At 44.2% G+C, this 23,125-nt stretch overlaps 1 protein-coding gene and 1 long non-coding RNA gene across 6 annotated transcripts in view; one reads left to right on the top strand and one right to left on the bottom strand.

Moving 5' to 3' along the window:
- Positions 1 to 14,615: 14,615 nt before the first annotated feature.
- Positions 14,616 to 20,947, bottom strand: LOC120097855 (uncharacterized). Of its 2 annotated transcripts, XR_005495686.2 has the most exons (3): positions 20,813 to 20,947; positions 18,328 to 18,447; positions 14,616 to 14,964 (listed from the first exon to the last, which is right to left on the bottom strand). It is a non-coding gene; the product is annotated as an uncharacterized LOC120097855 (long non-coding RNA). The 2 variants fall into 2 exon arrangements; XR_010059109.1 differs by lacking the exon at positions 18,328 to 18,447.
- Positions 20,220 to 23,125, top strand: part of Cap2 (cyclase associated actin cytoskeleton regulatory protein 2) — a 149,220-nt gene continuing 146,314 nt past the window's right edge. Inside the window, exons 1-2 of one of the 4 annotated variants that reach the window (XM_006253754.4) lie at positions 20,220 to 20,383; positions 22,550 to 22,655. The gene's annotated coding sequence lies outside the window, so the exon portion shown is untranslated. 4 annotated transcript variants of the gene reach the window in all.

Raw genomic sequence — 23,125 nt, 5'->3', positions numbered from 1 at the left:
TATGTGTGACTTAACAGGAAAACCTGAAAGAAAACGAACAGATTTCTGGCCATATATACCCTACAATGAGCCAACAGGAATTTCTTTATAAGCCCTAGGTAGGCCAAGAGCAAACAATAAAATTGAGTCATTAATAAAGCACCACCTTAAAAAGGAAGGGGAAAGAGGAAGGAGAAATGTCCAGGATGAGAGAGACTCATTGCTGGATTTCCACAGGCATCTGAAAACCTATGAGCACTCACGGAGCTCTGCAATCTTGTCTATTAAATAGACAGTGAGGGAATCTTCCAAGGCCATTTTATTAAGGCTGCCATCACTGTGCAAAAGCCTGAGAGGGAAATAAGAATTAAAGACAACTACAGGCTAACATCCCCTTGGGTCTTCAACAGAATACATGCGGATTGAAGTCAACAACGCATTGGGAAACGATCTTACGCTGTGGCCAAGTTGGTTTCGTTCCAAAGAGTAATACAAAAATGGTTCAATGCATGCAAATCAATACATGTTAATTCAGTAAGAGAACCAAAACGACTGTCTTCACAGATCAAGATCAAGAGGTAAAAAGCTTTGGATAAAAGTTTTAACATCCCCCATGATCCAGAATTATTCAGGTATGGGAAGATCCTGTGAAAACTATATATGACAGACCCACACGCCACAGCATAATGGTGTTGTGAGGGAGCTAAAGACGCCTCCTCTAAAATCAGGAACAAGTCAACGGTGCTGCTTCTGACCACTCTTACACAACAGAGCACTAGGTATTGAAGCCAGAGCACTGAGGGAAAGAAGATTAAATAAATGAAAGGCATACAAACAGAGAAGGAGGAAGTTGATTGATGCCTGTTTGCACGTGACGTGTTTTTATAGCTAGAAAACCCTAAGACTCCACTGAAAGAATCTCAGAACCGATAATGGCAGCAACATAACAGGATACAAAATGCAGTAGCTTTGGTGTGTGTCGACAACGAACCTGCGGTACGACAAAACGCACTAGCGTAAACCGAACCAAGAAGGTGAAAGACCTGTACAGGGACACTTGGGAAACACTGACCAACGAAATTGGAAAGGGTGTTAGAAAGTAGGCAGATTTCTCATCTTCATGGAGTTGGAGAACAAAATGATTAAAACGGGCACACTACCAAGGGTGACTTAAAAGAATCCCCCATGAAGAGACCAATGATGTTGTTAGCAAAGATGGGAAAGCAAGCCCAAAGTCCACATGAAAACACAAAAGCTTCAAGTTGGGAAAGCGATTCTAGGTGGAAGAGAAATTCTGGGAACATTGTTATGCCTTCGTTCAGAATGACAGTCATTGTGACAGTATGGTGTGGGCTTAGAAGCCGGTGTATAGATCAGTGGAGCAGAATAAAGAGTGCGGCCACAGATATCTGCTATTTTCTTGCAATGGTATCAAAACGTATGTCAGAGAAAAGACATCCTCTTTGACGAGTGGTCAAACAGAATTCTGCGAAAATGGAGTGTTCATAGAGAGTGAAACCAGCCTGTCCCTCAGTCTGTACACGAGGCGATGCAAAATGGATCAGAGACCTTGGAGTGAGATCCAAGATGTAAGTGCTGCTAGGAAAATCCACAGAAGGAACAGTTCAAGTCATTGGCAGGCGATGCTTTGCTAGACCGGATTCTGGTAGCCAGAGAAACAAAAGCAAGGACTAACGAATGGTATTTCACAACGTTAGAAAGGCTTCGCCATACAGCCAAGCGAAGCAGCGAACAGACAACCCATGGAGCAGAAGCAAGTTCTGTGCCTCATCTGGCAAAGCATTAATGTCTAGTATATAGAAAAAACTCAAAATCTTAAGGAAAGAAAGAAAGAAAGAAAGAAAGAAAGGAAGGAAGGAAGGGAGAGAGAGAGAGAGAGAGAGAGAGAGAGAGAGAGAGAGAGAGAGAAAGAAAGAAGAAAGCAAACCAACTAAATACTGTCGAATAGTCTGAGCACAAACTTGTCAATGACAATGAAAAGTTAAAATGGCTGATAAATATATGGAAAAGGCTCGATATCTTTGTCTTTGGGAAAATGCAAGCCAAAGTGGCCCTGAGGTCCCACCTTGCTCCGGTCACAATGTGTATTAAATAACAAGTGCTTTGGAGAAAGAACCCTCATACGTTCTTTCTGAAAATGCAAAGTATTATAGCCATTCTGTAAGGCTGTAAGAAAACTAAAAAACAGGGAGTCTGGGGAGAGAGCTCATTTGGTGGACAGTGCTTGCCCTAAAAACATGAGGAACTGAGCTCTAAGCCTCAGCACCCACATAAGAAGCTTAGCAACACTTGTAATGCCAGTGCTGGGGACAAAGAAGTGGCCGATGCTTGGGGCTCATTGGCCAGTCAGTCTAGCCAAGCCAGTGAGCTTCAGAATTGGTGAGAGAGCCTGTCTCAGACGGGGAACAATTGAGATGACACCTAAAGTTAGCTTCTGACTTCCGCATGCATGCAGATGTATATAGGCACACACACACGCATGTGCAAGCACACACATATTCACAAGTATACACACACACACACACACACACACACACACACACAGAATTAAAACTGGACCTACCTCCTGGTTAAGGCATACCACTCCTGGATATTTATCTGAAGGAAATGAAGTCAGCATACAAAGGATATGTTTGTAGCCATGTTTAATAAAGTACTCTCAAAGATCACCGAGAGATGGATCAGCCTGCATGCCGAGCGATATATGTTCCGATAGAGAAAATGCGTACCTGCTCTAGCGCTATTCAAGCATAGAAAACAAATTGGGCCATTTTCAAGAAAGTGGATGGGACTGGAGCACAGTGTGTTAAGTGAAACACACCAGGTTCTAAAAGAAAGAAAGAGATCTGAGGCATGCCCCAGCGTGGATTAAACCAAACACTGTGCTGAGAGAAAAATGTCAGTCACGGCAGGACAAGTACTGTGCACAGCCCCTTACGGGAGGCACTAGGACAAACCAGTTCATAGAAACAGAAAGAAGAACAGCGTTGGCAGCAGCCGGGAGGAGGAAGTCAGTGTTGGATGGCTGCTGAACGGCCGAGGCAGAAAACATTCTAGAAGCGAAGTAGTGGTGGTCCCACAAGAGCCCACGCTCACCTGATCACATCAGACGGTTAAAACCAGAGTTAATGCTGTGAACATCAGAACAACAACAACAAAACTAATGGGAAAAGTTTATTTTAAAAGAGATTCTAGTTGCTTTCATTCTAAAGTACATTGAAGCTGTTGATAGACAAGAGAGACCTGAAAGGCTGGATGTTAATTTCGTTTTCCCACACGGAGGTCAGTGCTACTGATGTCTGCTTAGCGGTGAATTTTGTTTATAGTCTTAGTAACTCCCACCGCAGGCATTTATGGAGACTGGAAAATACAATAAACTTTAAAAAAAGACAGATTAAATGTCCACTGACTCAGAAGAGAGAGAATTTTTTTCCATAATATTTGTGTGGAGAGTTTGTGTGTGTGTGTGTGTGTGTGTGTGTGTGTGTGTAGTGTGTGTGGTGTGTAGTATGTGTGGGGTATGTGTGGTGTGGTGTGTGGTATTTGTGTGTGTGTGTGCGTGCGTGTGTGTGGTGTCTCCGTGTGTTTGTGTGTGTGTGTGTGGTATGTGTGGTGTGTGGTATTTGTGTGTGTCTCTGTGTGTTTGTGTGTGTGTAAGGGTATATGTATGGGTATGTGTGGTGTGTGGTGTGGTGTGTGTGTGTGTGGTTTGTTTGTGAAGTATGTGTATGTGTGTGGTATTTGTGTGTGTGTGTGTGTGTGGGTGTGTGTAGTGTGTGTGTGTGTGGTGTGGTGTGTGTGTGTGTGGTGTGTGTGTGTGTGTGGGTGTGTGTGGGTGTGTGTGGGTGTGTGTGGGTGTGTGTGGTGTGGTGTGTGTGTGTGTGTGTGTATGTGTGTGTGTGTATGTGTTATAAGTATATCTCTCCTTCCACTTTGAAATGAACTAAGATTGTCAGGCCTGGTAGCAAGCAACCTTACCAGCTCAATCATTTCACCAGTGCCAGATAAATCCCATCCTCAGTACCCATACAAGAAGCTGGGTACAATGGTGGCGGCCTGTAATCCCAGTCTTAGGGATGCAGAGACAGGAGGATCTCTGGGGCTAATGTAGCCAAATCAGTGTGCTCTGGGTTCAATTAGACACCCCGTCTTTAAAAAATAAGGTAGAGTGTGATTTAGGAAAACATATGACAACCTCTGACTTCCACACACATGTGCACAAACACCCACACATATGTGTACCCACAGAGACACAACATGCACACATGTACATGTGCACACAGGGGAAAAAAACCCAACTCACTTACCTTCAGTTATTCAATCCACCCTTATTCAAGCACTGGCATTTTTTAATGCTGGAACTTCTTCTCAGCCCCCAAAGAAACCCCAGAGCCTGTGTTACTTACATTTCTTGAGTCGGGTCAAAGGTTGACAGAAATCAGCTTATAGAATAAAGGATTTCTTTTGGCTCACAATTTTAGAGTTTGTTCACCAGGGCTGGGGAGCCACAGTGCTTCTGTAGATTGTTTAGGCAGGAGCTACACAGATCAGGTCAGCACTTGGGGAACGAACGGTGAGAAATGAATTGTTAGTGTTCATCTGGCTTCCTCTTTCCCCTATTTATCCAGACATAGGTCCCGGTCTGTGGAATGACATCACCTATCTTCAGGGTGTGTTATAAACCTCCTCAGATAACACTCTCACAGATATACCCAGAGGTGTGTCTCCTAGGTGATTCCGAACCCAGTCAGGTTGGCGATGGAGAGGAGCCAAGACAGTAACCATAACTGACCACTCACCAACTTCCCTTTTGCCTTTATAGATTTGCCTGCTCTCCACACATCGTATGAACGGAATCCTATAGAACCAGTTCTAGAACACAGTCAGAAATGTGTCCCGGGGGTCATCCTTATCCTTTCAAATTGCTACCTTTTTCTTTTGTCTTCATGGAGACGTGCAGAGGACCTCTGCTCTAAGGGACAAATCATGGAGTGATACTAGGGACAGTGCCTGAATCTTTCTAGTCAATTCCCACAGTGTCCTCCTTAGCTTTGTCAACTCAGCACAGCCTACATGCTTCTGAGGTGAAAAGCCTCAGCTGAGGAAATGCCTTCTGTGGGCATGTCAATAGGAGGTTACCTTGATAATTGATGCAGGAAGGCCACTGTAGGTGGCACCATCTTTAGGCAGGTGCTTCTGTGCTGTATTAAAAAAACAAAAAAACGGGGTTGGGGATTTAGCTCAGTGGTAGAGCGCTTGCCTAGGAAGCGCAAGGCCCTGGGTTCGGTCCCCAGCTCCGAAAAAAAGAACCAAAAAAAAAAAAAACAAAAAAACAAAAAAAACAAAAAACAAAAACCAAAAACAAAAACAAAAACAAAACAAAAAAAAAAAAAAACTAGCTGAGCGTGAGGCTCCGAGTGAGCAGGCAAGAGACTGAGACAGCCAGCAGCGTGCTTCAGTGGTTCTTGCTTTCAGGTTTCTACTTGAGTTACTGCCCTCACTTCCCCTGATGATGGGCTATGACCTGTGAATAGAACCCAGGCTTTTTGTCATAGTGTCTATCACCATGCAACAGACAGGCAATGAGACAGAAAGAAATTCCCATTCTCTTGGACCTCTCTACCCGGTGTGGCTAACGGTGCTTAAACACAACTGGCTTACACTCGCACACCAAATGAAATTTGCCTTCTGCTTGCTTCCAAAGCCAAGAACTGGCAGAGTGGGTGATCTGTGCCTGCTACAATTCTTCAGGTACACCAACCGAATGCTGGTGTCTCACCTGTGACCGCGTGGTTCCTGAACACAGACTGACTGTCTCTTCTCCTGTGAATAGGAGAAAGCTGGGATCTGAGGCACTAGTGCTGTATTTGGGCAGATCGTTGAAGAACTGTCTCCAGAATGTACCCTTATGTAACAGATAAACTCCCCTTGCTGATAAATGCCAGTTTTCCAATGTGCCGTGGAAAATTGTCTATTTCGGGGCCACTCCGTGGGAGTCCACAAAGCCCTTGCTTGTGTGGTGAAGAGCCCTGGAAATTTGAATCTGTGTCAGAATTTGCTCTCATTTGAGGCCAGTTTTCTGTCTTTGGGTGGGGGAGTGGGGGAGTGGGTGGGAGGGGATGAAAATCTCTCAATGGAGATCTGGAATAGAATCAAAATAAATGAAAGGTCTGTGGTGCTATTTTTAGCATACTGGGTGAAGAGAGCAAGGGAATGACAAAGCACTCTGCACGACTTCCCGATACTGGTTGCTTCTAGAATTACAGTTACTTGCCACTGCAGTCTTTATTAGCTCCCTCTCTCTCAGAATGCATTCGAAATATCTTCACAGAGGAGCCATGGGGTGCTGGAATCCTTCTTCCATTATAGAAGTATGAATGACAAACCCGAGTTATTATATCCTAAGATATGGGTTTTTCAAGAACCACCATTTGCTGTTATTTCTGTGTGGTGTGCATATGGATGTACTTGTGTGTGTGTGTGTGGGGGGGGGGTGCATCCATGTGCATGTATGTCTGTGGAAGCCAGCAGATGACCAGGTATCCTGTGTTGGTCTTCTTTTTTGAGACAGGGTCTCTCACTGAACCTAGAACTTGTCATTTGAATGACAATTGAATAGTTGGCCAATGAATCCTTCTGTCTCCCCTCTCCCTTTTAGCATTGGGATTGAAGGTGTGTGCCACCACACTATCTAAGCCCAAGTCCTCATGCTTACACTGTGTCTTAGTTAGGGTTTCCATTGCTGTGAAGAAGGAAGCTCTTAGAAAGGGTGATATTCAACTGGGGCTGGCTTACAGTGCCAGAGGTCCAGTCCATTATCATCATGGAAGGAAGCATGGCAGCATCTAGACAGACACAGTACTGGAGGAGGAGCTGGAGTTCTACCTCTTGATCCCAAAGGCAGTCAAGAGAAGACTGCCTTCCAGGCAGCTAGAAGGAGAGTCTCAAAGCCTAGCTTCACAGTGACACACTTCCTCCAACAAGGCCACACCTCCTAATAGTGCTACTCCTTGGGCCAAGCGTATTCAAACCACCACGTTTGGCAAGCACTGAACCAACTCCCCAACCTAAGAGCAATCTTCTAGACCAATGAGCAGAGTATTAAAATGCTCACAAACATGCTCGTGTTTCCAGGAAGCTGGTCAAGCATGAGTGTGGCACCATAGTTATTTAATTTTTTATTTCCCCTCTGAGAACCGTAGAAAGGCCTGGTCTTACTTTATAGAACTCTGTGGATTTCTTTTTTTATGAGACAGCAACATCCATGGCTGTCTGAATATTGGCTCCTTACTAGAGCTATAAGAACTAAGAAATGTGTCGCATTTTCATCTAAAGGGTGTATTTGAGTTTTCACCCCAGGACTCTTCTTCCTTATCAGGTCAAAAGCTAGAGTTGAGCATCCTGTTCCCCTCTGGGCCACAGATGCTGCCCTGCACTGTTTATCACTGTCTCCCTGGGCTTTTTTTCAACAGGCTCTAGTGATTTTTATTTCATTCCCTTTACATCATCAGAACCCCGGAAATCAAGAGCCCAGATGTTCTGAAAGCCAGTACTACAAGTGTAAATCTCCACACGCAATTTCACACAATGGGTCAAAAATCTAAGCATACTGAGAAGCTGAATGGCGGCCGAGAGAGATGCGTGGCTGTTGGGAGCGCTTGCCAGTCTTCCAGAGGACGGGAGTTCAGTTCCTGGCAGCCACAGTCAGGCACCTCACAACCCCCTATAGCTCCAGCCCGGCATTCTCTCCTGGTACTTGTATGTGTGTGGTGGTGCACACACTAAGTAATTAATTAATCAGCTAATTAATTAAAATCTGTTTTTAAAACTGTAAAGTAATCATTGAGCCATGTCTATAATGTGTGTGTAGAACATAAACATTGTCCTGAAACTCGAACTGTATTCTCCACACATCTCATTATGTGTGTGCACGTTCCCAAAACAGAGGGAGGAATGTGAAACACTCGTCTCCAAACAGTTTGGATAAGGAATAATCGACCTAGACTGGGAAAAAAAATCTACACTATAGAAAAATGTTCCCTAAAGTACCACAAATAATAGCACTATTTGTATATTTGTTGCTTTTTAAATATGAAATGAAAATATAACCTCTAAATTATTCATTTAGATGGGTGGATGGATGGGTAGATGGATAGATAGATGAATGGATGAATGGGTGGAAAGATTGATGGATAGACAGACAGATAGATAAATGGAGTTAGGGTCTCCTGGGTCTCCTAACCTCAAATTCACTATCCCTTTCAAGGGCAAGCTCCTAGATCAGTAGACTCACGCCTCTCAAAGTTTCATCATCTCCTGATAGCGTTGCCATCTGGGAATCAAGCCTTCACCATACAGACCATTCTAGATGGAAGTCTACGGAACTTCCTCTGATGTATCCTTGTTGCACAACCCATTCTTGTGCAGTTCAGTTGCAGTCAAGGTGTCTTCACATTTCTAGCCTGAGTTCCTGAGGATCCTGCTTCTATGATCTCTCAAAAGTTAGATGAGGGACTAGTTGCTCAGTTGACAGCTGCCCAGCATGCACAAAGTACCACATTGCCTGGGCATCGTGCCACACACTTGTAATCTTAGCATTTCAGAGCTGGAGGCAGAATAATCAGAAGTTCAAGCTCATCCCCAGCTAGACATCAAGTTCCAAGCCGGGCTGGGCTACATGAAGCCCTGACCATCTCCCTGCCCCGCCCCCAAGAAATATTACAAGCACTGGCAAAAATTCAATGCAAACAAGGTTTCAAATTCCCATTGGAACTGCACCTTCTCCTGCATTCATTCTACCATTACCATACCAAAAACGTCCATAGGATTTCTGAAGTGATACACCAGGAACCACACAAGCTCTCCAATATATAAACGCCCAGTGATGATGGCCTAGTGACACAGAAATATCAGTCAAAAGTGCAGGAGTGCAGATGTCAACGCAATGAAACTTTTCTCTTTTCATCTTTCATCTTATTAAGAGAGTTTCTTTACAAAAACTTTTTTATGTAATTAGAGTGCGAAAATGATACTTATAGATAGATCACTGGAAAACAAATAAAATGTAAGATAATAGAAGATGGATGATAGATACAGCTAGAAATATAGATTAGATAGTTGATAGATGATGAATAGATGGTTATAGATAGAAAGATTAGATAGATGATAGATGATTGATAAATAGATAGATAGATATCGGTGATTGATACGTAGAGATAGATAGATAGACAGATATTGGTGACTAATACATAATAGATAGACAGATGATTGATAGATAGATATCGGTGATTAATTAATAATAAGTAGATAGGTAGGTAGGTAGATAGATAGATAGATAGATAGATAGATAGATAGATATCGGTGATTGATACATAAAGATAGACAGATATTGGTGACTGATAGATACTAGATAGATAGAAGATAGATAGATAGATAGATAGATAGATAGATAGATAGATAGATATCGGTGATTAATAAATAAGTAGATAGGTAGATAGATAGATAGATAGATATTGGTGATTAATAAATAAGTAGATAGATAGATAGATAGATAGATAGATAGATAGATAGATAGATAGATAGATATTGGTGATTAATAAATAAGTAGATAGATAGATAGATAGATAGATAGATAGATAGATAGATAGATGGATGATTGATAGATTTTCCATCATGCGGTGGTTAAATTGAGTTCATTAATGTACCCATCACCTCACGTTCTTATGATAATCTGTGGTGAGAATTTGCAGACAGTCCCTCAGTGATTTTCAAGTACATAGCATATTATTACGGATCCTCCCTCATTGCCAACTACTCAACACACTCCCTGAACTGAAGCCTTTTATTTGCTTGATTCAGGGTCTATGTAACCCACACTAGTTCTGAGCTTCCCCAGAACCCCAAATTGCTGAAATCACAGGTGTGTGCCTCCGTGCCCAGGTCCTAATAACTCGCACCTTCCCCATATCTCTCCCTCTGTGTGCTCATCCCTGCTCTCTGCTCCCTGCCAGTCTCCTTTCTCTGTCTGTAAGTTCAGCATTTTTAGAGTCTACAAGCAGAATCTTTAGTGTAACTTTGGACACATTTGTGGTACCTTAGAGAGATAGACTAAGGTCCCGCCCTGCACACCACTACGAAGGCCTTTGTGCTGTATCCCAGATCGCCCATGCCAACTGTCCTTAACTCAGGAATGTCCGTCCCCCCCGCCCCCCGTGCAATCCAGTTCTTGTGCTGGCAGCCAAGGAAGCCAGAGACAGCTGGTGAGTTATTTTCTCCTTTATACACAGGATGATGCAGTTAATCTGGATGGGAAGTGTGGGGGAGAAGGGGAGGGACAAATGCTTTCTGCTCTGACCAGAAATGGGCAAGGTGGCTGCCTCAGAACTCTTCCTTTTCTGTAGATGAAAAGCCTACATAGCAAACGAGGGTCCTCGCAGTTGGTGGGAAACAGCTGGATCCCGTCACCAGTCCCTGGGGTGTTAGAAAGGATCAGGTTTTAGGTCAGCCTTATTGTTGGTTTTAGGGATCATTACAAAATACTTAATTGGGATGGCAGTGTTTCTAGAAACTGGGAGATCCATAAAAAAAAGTAGAACAGAGTTTTCCAGGTCTGAGGTCTGGCCAGGAGAATGAAGCTAATCCTTCTTGTTCATGACTGTTGACCTAAGTCAGAAAGAAACTTGGATAGCTAGAGGTGTTCTTCGTCACAATCTCTGCCAAGTGTCCTGACTAGAAAAATACCTGGCTGCCTGGAGGGATAACCTGGGAATTTTCCATTCTAAGGATTACCATCTTTGAACGTCCATAAAGTAAGCTGTTTTATAATTATGTGTATAAAAGTAAGTACCTATACATGTGCACATCTATCTATGCTTAGTATGTGTTAAGATAAAAACTACATCAATATAACATTTGTCTCATAGCTGACCACTGACCTATTTGTTGAAAGTAGCTGTGGGACAACTGTAATTTCTTCTACCAGGCTCCTCCAACCTCAGCTCACATCTACAAATGTGGTTCAACGCAAAATCCTAAGACTTAAAGGCCTCATAAGCTATCTCCCCTCATAAGCTATCTCCCCTCATAAGCTATCTCCCCTCATAAGCTATCCCCCCTCATAAGCTATCCCCCCTCATAAGCTATCTCCCCTCATAAGCTATCTCCCCTCATAAGCTATCTCCCCTCATAAGCTATCCCCCCTCATAAGCTATCTCCCCTCATAAGCTATCTCCCCTCATAAGCTATCTCCCCTCATAAGCTATCTCCCCTCATAAGCTATCTCCACTCATAAGCTATCATCTCCCCTCATAAGCTATCTCCCCTCATAAGCTATCATCTCCCCTCATAAGCTATCTCCCCTCATAAGCTATCTCCACTCATAAGCTATCATCTCCCCTCATAAGCTATCTTGCAAACGCATTTGTAACTTCATCGTGCGGTTCTCAAGCACGAGTTTTGAAGATGGCGACATCGAATTGTGGCGTCAGAAGCCTGGAGAGACCTGTTAAACAGTACGAATCATCCAGATTGTTCCCTGGCTATTGTGCGTCACAGCAGTGCGGTTAGCCAGCATGGACACGTAAGTGGACCCTGTGGAATTCATTTCACTTCAAAAGGAGGTGTTTGTATTGGCCGAGCCATAGCCATACCTCTCTGGGTGCCTGCATGGTCTTTCCTCTCCATCTCTAGCAGCAGCAGTATAAACATTTACCTCGGCCACAGCTAATTGACATCAACAAGAAGACTCCACTTTGTAAACGCAATATTTAAAGTACCTTTCAAAGATTTATTTTTATTTGTGCATGTGGGTATTTTGCCTGCGTGTAAAAATATGCACCACATGTGTACAGTGTCAGTATCAGCCAGGAGGGGGTGTCAGATGCCCTGAAATTAGAGTTAACAAACGGTTGTGAGCCACCATGTAGGTGCTGGAAACCCAACCTGGGAAGTCTGGAAGAGCAACACATGCTCTTAACCACTGGGTCATCTCCCCAGCCCTATACAATTTAAAAATCTGAAACATAACCCCCCCATTTAAACTATATGCTATTATCTTGTTTTTAATGTACATGAAAATAATAAAAACACTCACAGAAAAGACATAAAACTCTGTACTCATTGTTGTGCTTATGATGTATGACCAGTGGAAAGGTGGAGACCTTTAGTCTGGCTCATGGTTTGAGGGTACACAGTTGATCATGGTGGGGACAATATGGCAGCATGACAACAGATATAGCCGTGGCTGTGTGACACTAGAGGACTGCTTGCTCACAGCTCTGCAGACCGTCAGAGATGGGACAGAAAGTAGACCTGGGATGCATACCTCAAGGTCTGTTCCCCAGAGATCCAGCCCTTCCCGCTAGATACACTTCCCAATGCCTCCACAACTTCTGAACAGCACCACCCATTGGAGTTCATATGTTCAAGCACACAAGTATGTGTGGGGACATTTCACATTCCAACCATAAGAAATACACAGGGATTTTTTTTTTGTATGTTTGATAAGGATGGGAGATGGATGTAACCTATATTGTCACCATTTTCAAGATAGAGTATTCAAATTAAAAATAAACAATCTGGGGCTGGGGATTTAGCTCAGTGGTAGAGCGCTTGCCTAGGAAGCGCAAGGCCCTGGGTTCAATCCCCAGCTCCGAAAAAAAGAACCAAAAAAAAAATAATAAATAAATAAATAAATAAACAATCTGACTAACGACCTCATGTCTAACCACTGCTCTTGGTGACATCCACTCTCGTAGGTCTATTTACACTGAGAAGACAGGACTGAGTAGCTAACTGGTGGATTTTCTGTACTTGTTCTACATTCTGTTGACTTAAAGCTCTCTTGCATTCTACTAGATAAAAGTTTTTAAAATACATTTTCCTTTGGTGGATTTTAAATCTTTATCTATTTTAGTGTCTGGGACTATAAGTGTGTGTGTGTGTGTGTGTGTGTGTGTGTGTGTGTGTGTGTGTGTGTGTGTTTGAATGTGGGCATGACCCTGCCACGGTACACATGTAGAGGTCAGAGGTCAGAGGACACGTTGTAGGAATTGGTTCTCTCCTTGCACTGTGGAATCTGGGAATCAGACTCAAGCCATCGAACTTGTGCCACAAGAATTCTTTTCCACCAAGCCATCACACGGGCTCTGAAGGGTTCTCTTTTGAAGAGTGTCTTAGTCAGGGTTCTATTGCCGTGAAGAGATGCTATGACCATGACAACTCCTACAGAAAGAAAGCATTTAACTGGGGCTGACTTACGTTCAGAGGTTTAGCCCAGTATCAGCATGGCAGGAAACATGGTAGCACTCAGACAGACAGGGTGCTGCAGAAGTAGCTAAATCGGGAGCAGCAGGCAGCAGGAAGAAAGACACTGGGCCTGACTTACGCATTCGAAACTTCAAAGCTCACCTCCAGTGACACACTTCCTCCCACAGGGCCACATTTCCTAATAGTGTCATTCCCCAGTGACCAAGTATTCAAATCTATGAGCCTATGGGAGCCATTCTTATCTAAGTCACCACAAAAAAAAAAAAAAAAAAAAAAAAAAAAAAAAAAAAAAAAAAGCAGTTACCATATTGCTTTTCCAGGAATTGGGTTTATAGCAAATTAGTAATAGTTTATTTCTTGTGTGGGGTTTAGAAACAAAAACCAAAAGCTTGTTCATTTCTCTAAGCCCTGACTTTAAAACTGGATTCATTTCATTAAGCGACTCCTGAAAACACTTTTTGAAGATTTCATGCCATGTAATATCTGTCCCAGATCCAAGGGCAGGTGTCCCTAATATCCAGGCACAAGGCTGGATGGACAGTGTGCGTGAACATGCTACAAGAAGAAGAGAATCATCTCAAGGCCTGGCAGCATCCTTTCCTTCCCACTGAGTGATGACATAAAATAAAACTGACATATGGATTCCAGTTTTTTAATATCAACATTAGGAACTTCAAAAGGGAAAATGTTTTTTTTATTTTAAACTGAGAGTCATTTCTTTTTAATCAAATGAACAGGCTATACATTTCAAAGGCATCCAAAGAAAGAAGAGATGACTATGAACTAAAACTGGTTGGGTGTGGCTCTAATGAGTCCCTGGAATCCTAAAAGCATCTATGGGTTTGCAAAGATGGGCTGTCATGTGCATATGACAGATATTTAAGTCTAGAACACGGGGTGTGTGGAGTTCACAGTCTGTTAAAACTGCTTCACAAGCTGGGCTTGGGGACCCAGGCCTTAAATCTCAGCACACAGGAGGTCAAGGAAAGAGGGTTTGGGAGTTCAAGGCTGGCCTGCCCTATATAGGAAGACCTTGACTCAAAATTAGATATGCCGATTCCATAGATGTTCACCTGGAATGATAATAGATAGACAGATAGACAGGCAGGCAGACAGAGAGACAGACAGACAGACAGAGAGAGCAGGAAGAGGATGGCTAGAGGCACCAATGGCGTGAAACTCTAAAACAACTAGTGAAAAGAATTCCGAATGTTTCCAACATTAAAAAATGGTTGATGTCTGTGCTGTCACATACACCAGTCCTTCTGATATGACTGACCATTACACACTATGCATGACCTGACATGTCACATTTTACTCCCTAAACATTTATAATGACTTCATACAGATTTAAAATGTCCTTCCATTTATTTATTTATTTATTTATTTATTTATTTATTTATTTATTATTTGAGATGAGATCTTACTTTGGAGTCCTTCTTGGCCTGTAACTTGTGATAACCCCATATCTCTACATCCTGAATTCTGGGGCTATAAGCACGCAGCACCGTGCCTGGTTTCTAAAAAGTATTCTTTGAAACCTAGCCAGATGTCCTAAGCTCAGAATCCCTGCTCACAAGATAACTGGGAAATGTCATTTTTAGCATCCATGGAGCCTGAGGAAGTCCTCTTCCAATGCCTCTGCTTCTGGTCCATCCATCCCTCTTCTGCACCCTCACCTTCCTGGACTCCAACCACCTGTGGGAGGATAGAACCATCAACATGATGACACCGGAAAGGGGGGAATCGTGTCCTGTAGAACCCAAGCACTTCATGAGATACACCTAGTCATTTAGTGGAGATAGAGATAGATAGATAGATAGATAGATAGATAGATAGATAGATAGATAGATAGATAGATAAAGAGAGACAGAGAGACAGAGAGATAGAGAGACAGAGACAAAGAGAAAGAGAGAAAATGGGTCGACATGGGCTTCTGAAATCTCAAAGCTCACCCACGATGACACACCTTCAACAAGGCCACACCTCTAATCTTTCCCAAACAGTTCCACAAACTGGGGGATCAAGTAAGTATTCAAATGTATGAGCCTATGGGAGCCATTCTCATTCAAACCACCACTTTATTTTTGCTTGAAAACTATGGTTTTGTGTATCAAAATTATAGTTTAAATACATCAGTTCTGAGTAGGAGTAGACATTTCTCCCTTCCAGCATTGTTCTCTAAACAACATAGTATAGAAATTTTTACAGCTTTAGTTGCTGTATGAAGTATTTCAAGTCATCTAGAGATTATTAAAGTATACAGGAATGGTAATTAACATGCACATATTACACGGTTTTATATACTCAAGGATCTGAGTTTTGTCCAGGGTCTTAGAACCAATCTCACATGGATACTACATCAGCTCAATAAAAGAGAGATGTGCTAATTTTATTTCTAGATTTATTGGTTTGTGGGAGAGCTGTGTGTGTGTGTGTGTGTGTGTGTGTGTGTGTGTGTGTGTGTGTGTGTGTGTGTGTGTAGGCCAGAGGACAAACTCCTCGAGACATCTTCCAGTTTATCCTTAATCTTTGCCCTTTTTGTTTTGAGATTAAGTCTCTTATTGGCCTGGATACTAACAAGTAGACTAAGCTGGCTGGCTAGTAAGCCCCAAAGACCTTGCCTGTCTCTGCCTCCACAGTCTGGGATTGCAAGCAGAAGTCACCACACCTAACTCTTTTACATGGATTCAGATCCTCAAGCTTGCCAGACAAGCATTTTATCAACTGAAGTCTCCCTGGCCCTGACTCTTGATGACAAAACTAGACGTAGCTGTTGAAGTATCTAATTTCGTAGCGACCATTCGTGACATGATATGATAAAGCCCTCATTCTTTCTTATCTCTATAAAACGGAATGATTGGAAGAAATGCCAGCCAGGCTCGTAGGTCCAAATCTCAGACAATAATGTTCTATCATCTTGAGCGAAGAGCTAAGCCTTCCTGTGATGAGGTCTTCACTTACAAATCAAGGATAATAACAGCACCCAAGTCACGAGGCTGCTGAGTTGATGCATATAAAATACTGAGGAGATTGTCTAAGCACATGGTCATGGCTTAATACATCTTACCAATTACAGTTCTCTCTTGGTATCCCAGGGCCTTTATACACACCCTCACCCTTGATGATCAATTCCTTACTGTAAAACGGTGCCGCATTTGCTTATAACGTAGACTGTCTAGTATGCTTTGCTTGTCTCTAGTACCTAGTCAATGAAAAAAGTCACAGAAATACTCATATTGGATTGCTTAAAGATTAATGACAAGAATAAAAATTGTACACGTCCCCTACATATTTTTCTTTTCAGATATCGTAAATCCGAGGTTGGTTGGATCCTGGGCTGTAGAAGCTGTAGAGACAGAAGGCCAATGGCATCGGTATCCATCTTGCTTACAGTGTTGCATTCTGGGTACCCGAGATGTGAGGCGCACAGTACGAAGTCAACTATTTGTAGAACAAATGTTCTCGAGTCATCTGCTGGTATAAATGCCTCCTGGTAATTTTCCGCCGGGAGTTTGTTAAAACATGAAGCCCTGCAGTACACTGGCAACATACGTTTTCGGTCTTTTGGCTCTAGAAAAGGCGTGTGACTGGAGAGACGACGTCATCTTCTTGGCCCCCTTGGGGACCAGGAAGAGCCGTGGGGAAGAACACCATGTTTTTATTTGCCAGGGAGAGACCCTACCAGTGACCCAGTCTCAGTGATCGTAGTAGTCATGAGGGTGGAGCAGGAGTCACAGAGGGTTCTGGTCATGATGGCTCTTAGCCAAGAGTCTCTCAAAAGACTCACTTGTTCCTCATTGATCATGCCCCTAGGAGGGGAGAATTTCTCACGAAGAAAGTTCAACAGTGGTTAGCAACCTACGGATCAGTCATACACATAGATGCTTCAGAACCTGCCAGAGTTGGATGCTCACGCCTTCCAAAATACCAGATGCCAGAACGTTATTGCATGAGAGGAGATGATGTGGGGGAATCCTGAGTGCCTGGCCCTCTGGGCTGCGGTCAGTGCTCTCACAAGGAGATTGGTAGGAGGCAGATAGCTCAATAGACAAAGGTGCTTGCTGCCTAATCTGTGTCCCTGAGCTCCTGGGCCTGTGAGATGGAAAAACAAAAAACCAACTCCTGCGAGCTGTCTTCTGACCTTCATATGTGTGCTGATACATGCATGCAAGTACATACCACACAAAATAAATAAATGCAGTGACATTTTTATTTAAAAAAAAAACCAGGCTGTGGGGAAGGCTCATCTGTTTTGTTTCTCAACCAACCATAAACAGGCACACCTTTTATCTATCCCTCTTTTGCCCTTCTGCCCTCCGCCATGTGAGTGAGGGTGCCAGCTTGGAAGCAAAATACTAGTCTGCTGGGTCTTACACTCCCCCACGTCCAGAACTATAAGAAATAAATTCTTATTGTTGATAAACTATCAAATGGGTATGTGGTCAAATCACCCAGTTTCAGGAGCTCGGTTACAGAACACCAAAGACTAAGACGAGATCTCAGGAGACCTTAGAAGCCACAGAAGCCTAGATTTGTGTGTGTGTGTGTGTGTGTGTGTGTGTGTGTGTGTGTGTTCAAGTATGTTCATGGGTGTATGTGTGTGTGTGTGTGTGTGATCAAGTATGTTCATGGGTATCTGTGTCTGTGTGTGTGTATGTGTGTGTGTGTGTTCAAGTATGTTCATGAGTGTGTGTGTGTGTGATCAAGTATGTTCATGGGTGTGTGTATGTGTGTGTGTGTGTGTGTTCAAGTATGTTCATGGGTGTCTGTGTGTGTGTTCAAGTATGTTCATGGGTGTGTGTATGTGTGTGTGTGTGTGTGTGTGTGCTTGTTATGAAGATCAAAGGACCCCCCTGGGCTTTGTTCCTCAGGAGATATTTGTGCTTCGAGACATGGCACCTCTCACTGGTCTGAGGTTGTACAAGCAGAGGCTAATCTGGCCGATCAGCCAACACCAGAGCTCTACGTGTCTCTGCCTTTGCAGCCCTGGGATTAGAAGTGTACACAACCACACCGCACATCGTATCTGAGGTCTAAAGAGCAGGCTTGGTTCCTCACCCTTGCAAAGTAAGCCCTTTATCAACTGAGACATCGTCCCTTCTCCAGGCTGAGTTTCAAGGTGCTGGAGTCCTCTACTATGTTGAGATTCACAGAAAGAGTTCATTCAAAACTCTTATCCTATATAAAGAAGAACAGACATTAGAGTAGGGTTGACGACACCAAACATGCTTCAGTCATTCCTGTCTTTGGCCACCACACACAAACAATACATGGCAATGCACTGTTTACATGGCATTTTGACTGTATTGGGTACCGTAAGCCATCAGGACATGATCAGCAGGCAAGAAGTTTGCAGAAGTGTGCAAATGCAGTGCCATTTTATACGGCAGCCTTACACATCTTCAGATCTTGGTATCTGCAGCAGGCCCTGGGACCAGTTCCCCAGACATAGGAGGACAGCTGGACTAAGGAAGAAGAAGCGTTCTGTGGTAACTGTGGAAGTTGGAGCATCACAGGTCTGATGCCTGCCTGTAATCTCAGCATTTAGGAGGTGGAAGCAGGAGGATTGCCCGTTGAGTTTAGGGACTGGGTCTTATGCCAGTCTGGCCTATATCCTTGTCTCAGAAACCCAGTCTATCTGTGTGTGTTCATTCAAAGCACGTGCGTCAGAATGAATAATAAACAGGCTTCCCTTTACTCCAGACAAAAGAGAGTGAAGAGGTGCCCGCCAGGAATGGCTTCCCAGTTGTGAGCTTTTAATAACACACAGAGCTGAGTTAAGCATGATATTTTTTTTAACCTTGACAGATGTGGTAGTTTGAATGTAATTGGCTCATAGGCCTATAGGGAGTGGCACTTTTAGGAGGTGTGGCCTTGCTGACGGAAGTGAGTCACTGCAGAGGTTGGCTCTGAGGTGTCATATGGTCAAGCTATGCCCAGTGTGGTAGACAGTCTGCCTGGAGGTCAAGATGCTTCTCCAGCACCCTGCCTGCCTGCATGCCACCAGGCTTCCAGCCATGAGGAAAATGAACTGAACCTCTGAACTGATACCCAGCCCCAGTGAAATGTTTCCTTTTTTAAGAGTCGTTATGGTCATGGTGTCTGTTCACAGCAATAAAACCCTAACTAAGACAACAGGGAACACTGGCTTTACCAGAATCCCCTTTACCACACTATTTTGAGAGGTTTTGCTTTTAGTATATGTGTAGGGCCAAGCATGGTGGTGCACATCATTAATCCCAGCACTCTAGAGACAGAGGCAGAAGGATGCCTGTGAGTTCAAGAACAGCCTGGTCTACATAACAAGTCCCACGGCAGCTAGGGACACGTACTTAAAACTTAAACAAAAGAACATAAGCTATTACATTTCTCTTCCCCACCCCCTCCGTTTCATTTGCTGTTTCCCCTGGCATTCATTCACTGAAGAACTTCATGTCCAGTATTCCAGACTCCAAGGAAAATCGAAAATCAATCCTCTCTAATTACACTAACCAGAGAGAAGCGCTCCATGCATACAGAAGAAGGGGCAGTGTCTACAAGTAAACAGTTGATTAAGTAGGTTGGCCATGGTTCTGTTCGTTTCTAAATAATCAGATGACTTTTTAAAGTTTCTGTATATAAATTACTTGCCCCCGATTTACAACGCATCTGCACCCCTTTATCCTTTTGAGTTGGAGGGCATTCAAGTTGGGCCTCATTATCCCTCTTTTTGTGTGGGTCACTGTGCATCTCTACCCACTCCTAAGCCCTGTCAGGGGCTGCCAGACCTTTTCAGAACTCTTTGCAAACCTGCAGGAGGAGGTGAAGGCATTTCCTGCTTGCACCAGCGATCGCCTCTGCCCTCCTATCTCTCTTCTCCCACGGCCCATCTGTGCCTCCTCTCTGATCCCTTCCTAGCCACCCCCGCCCTCGGCTGGGTGCTCCCGGCCCCTCCCGTGCGCGTCTGTATTTGGAGCTGCCGGAAGCCGCGGGCGACTCTCCCCGCGAGCAGCGTGACCGACTCGGGCTCCCGTGCAGGGGGGAGGCGGAGGCAGCACAGGGCCTGCGGGAGGAGGGCGCGAGTGGCCGGAGCTGGCTTTGCATCACCGAAGCTGGGACCTGGGCTGTACAGCAGGTCAGGCTGGAGCGCGGAGGGGCGGGGAGAATGGGGGGGCTTGCCTGGGCGCCGGGCACCCCGAGGCTGTCGCTCGCAAGTTGCGTGCCCCGGGTAGAGTGGGTGATGGCCAGGACGCGGGGAAGAAAGGCGAAGCGGACTCAGGGATCTAAGGCCACCCAGATTCGAGGACAAGGGAAGTGAGGACCTGGGATGCGGGGATCCGGGCGCTGGGGCAGTGCTCATCTGGGTCAGCGCAGCTCAGCGCTCCAGCTGCTCGCCGGGCGCTGAGGACCTCGGGTTTGGGACTGGAGGGCCACCCGTGGCCTGCCCGGCCGACAGCCACCGCATCCTAGGCTGGTCTAACTTCGAGGGGTCTCCACTGCTCTGTTCTGAGCCTCCCAAGGGTTCCAGGGTGGGGGTCATTGAAATGGCTCTTGCCAATGCTACCTCAATCCGAAGGTGCTGGAAGGAGAGGAAGGGACCTGGCTTCTGAGCAGAATCTGACTTGAGGCTATGAGTCACTTCTAAAAAATGCGAACGCAACTGATGCTTTGAAGGGACTGCTCTGAAAATGGTACCCCGCGGCGGCTCTCTGACTGCCCCATAGGGGCTTGTTTGTGACATCAGCAGTCTTGTCGTCATCTTCAGGCTGATGGTCCGCCATGCACGTGAGAATGTTTATTCTCATCAACACCACAAAGAGGCTGTGCATTTTAGCCATGTCGGAATCCAGGCGTTCTTTATGTGAGTTTGTGCTTTTAGGACGTGTATTCAGAATTAGGTCTAAACAGTTTACCAAGTGGAGGTGAACTTTGTGCAGCCAAGACTTGGGGCTTTGCCTACATTGTCAGGAAAAGGTAGAATCCCCCTGGCCCCCAACCCCTAAAAGTTAGTTTATCAGAATTGCTTGCAAAGAGAGCACTGCCTGTTCCTTTGGCTGCTTGGTTTGTTGGTAGGCAGAGCCTCACCGTGGAACTCAAAGCTGAGATAACAGGTATGGCTCCTTTGCTTCTTCGAGGCAATCTTACCCTGTACCTAGGCTGGCCAGCAACTCACCATTAGCCCAGGCTAACTTCAAACTCACAATCCTCCAGCTTCGGTTTTCTGAGCGCTGGATTACTGGTAGGCACCTCCACATCTAATGAAGGTGTCTCAGAAGTCTTGCTGACGTAGCTGGGACCACTTTGTAGAAGGTAACAGTGGTGTCTCATGCTTGGAGTGATTTCGATTTGCTGGGGTTTAGTTAGAAGGCAAGCCTGCTGAGGGCAGGGAGGGGGTTGGGTAGTTCAGATAGCTCTGTGTAACCATTTGGGACTGAAAACAGATACAGAAAGCTGGTGGAAATAATTAAACCAATAATTTGCAGCTAGAACACGCTATCTGGACAAGACTGCAGCACCCCCCCCCTTTTTTTTGTTCAAGAAAAGACTTACTTCTCCACGAATCCTCAAATCTGAAAACTCCTTAATAAAGTTAAGATCAAAGGGAGACTCAGGGATGAAAAGAGGAAAAGGAAGCTGACTGTGAGAAATGACAGTGACCAACCAGGTTTTCGAGCAGAAAGTAAGATTTTCCACAAGATGTAGTTTAGCTTGTGGGTGTGACAGAGTGTGGGGTCCCCTAACTTCCTGGCTAAAGAGCTAGGTGGTAAACAAGAGACTTTGAAGCCCTCAGGATTGGCTTAGTAACCACTCAGCTTGGCTGTTGAAAATCAAAAGGGGCTGAGGAGAACATGGAGAGGAAAGGCACCAGCAAGTTTAATAGTGTTAACAGATATGAAATTTGAAATTTAGTTCATTTTCACTTGTAGCGATTTTTCTCCTCTAACACACACACACACATCACAAACACATACTCACAGGCATCAACCACGCACATACACACACAAACACAGGCATGCACACATTTAGTTTAGAGGAAGAAAATTGAAGGAAACAGAAAAGGAATGGTTCTGGGTTTTTGTTTGATTTTTTTCCCCCACCTTCCCACCTCGGGCTAGCGTCTCCGATGGCTAGATTCTCCAACTGCCCGAATTATGCCCAGAAATTAAATACTCACAAGAACAACCTTAACTTACTTTGGACACAATGGTGTTTCATTTTGTTTTGAATATCTCCTAACATATATCTTTATAACGAGGCTTAGTTTTAGTCGTAATTCACCAATTTTGTACTTACGCATCAGGATATGCCGAGCCTAGATGAGTTACGGACATCATATTCAAGGGGGACAACTGTGAACTTACTGTCAAGTGTAGACGAAGGCTTGAGAACAAAAGGCTTGTGAAAAGGTAACTCTCAAAGTATAATATGTGTGTGTGTGTGTGTGTGTGTGTATGATATATGTGATAAGATATTCAGATCCATAATATATAAACATCCATTCTAATTTGCTAATAAAAAGATGGTCTAATATCAAAGTGTGCCAGGGAGGACATATAGATGGCTATTAGAGCCATTAAAAAAAAAAAGATGCCTAACATCCTTATCTATTGGGTAAGTGCCAATCAAAACCACAGTGAGATCTCATACCAGACTGACTAGTGTGGCTATAACTTAGAAATCAGATCATCCCAAGTGTTGGTGAGAGAGCATAGAGGAATTGCAGCCCTCAAACACTGCTGATGGGAATATAAAATGGGTTTAATTTGAAAAACCACGGTTCCTTCAGTTAGACGCCGAGCCACTGTTTGACCTCGCACTTCCGCTGTAAGTCTACATGCAAGAGAAATGCAAAAACAGCCATGGCAAAAGACACCTA

This window comes from Rattus norvegicus, chromosome 17, assembly GCF_036323735.1.
Source record: "Rattus norvegicus strain BN/NHsdMcwi chromosome 17, GRCr8, whole genome shotgun sequence".
NCBI classification, from domain to species: Eukaryota; Metazoa; Chordata; class Mammalia; order Rodentia; family Muridae; genus Rattus; species Rattus norvegicus.
This window is presented reverse-complemented; position numbering and strand designations above follow the sequence as displayed.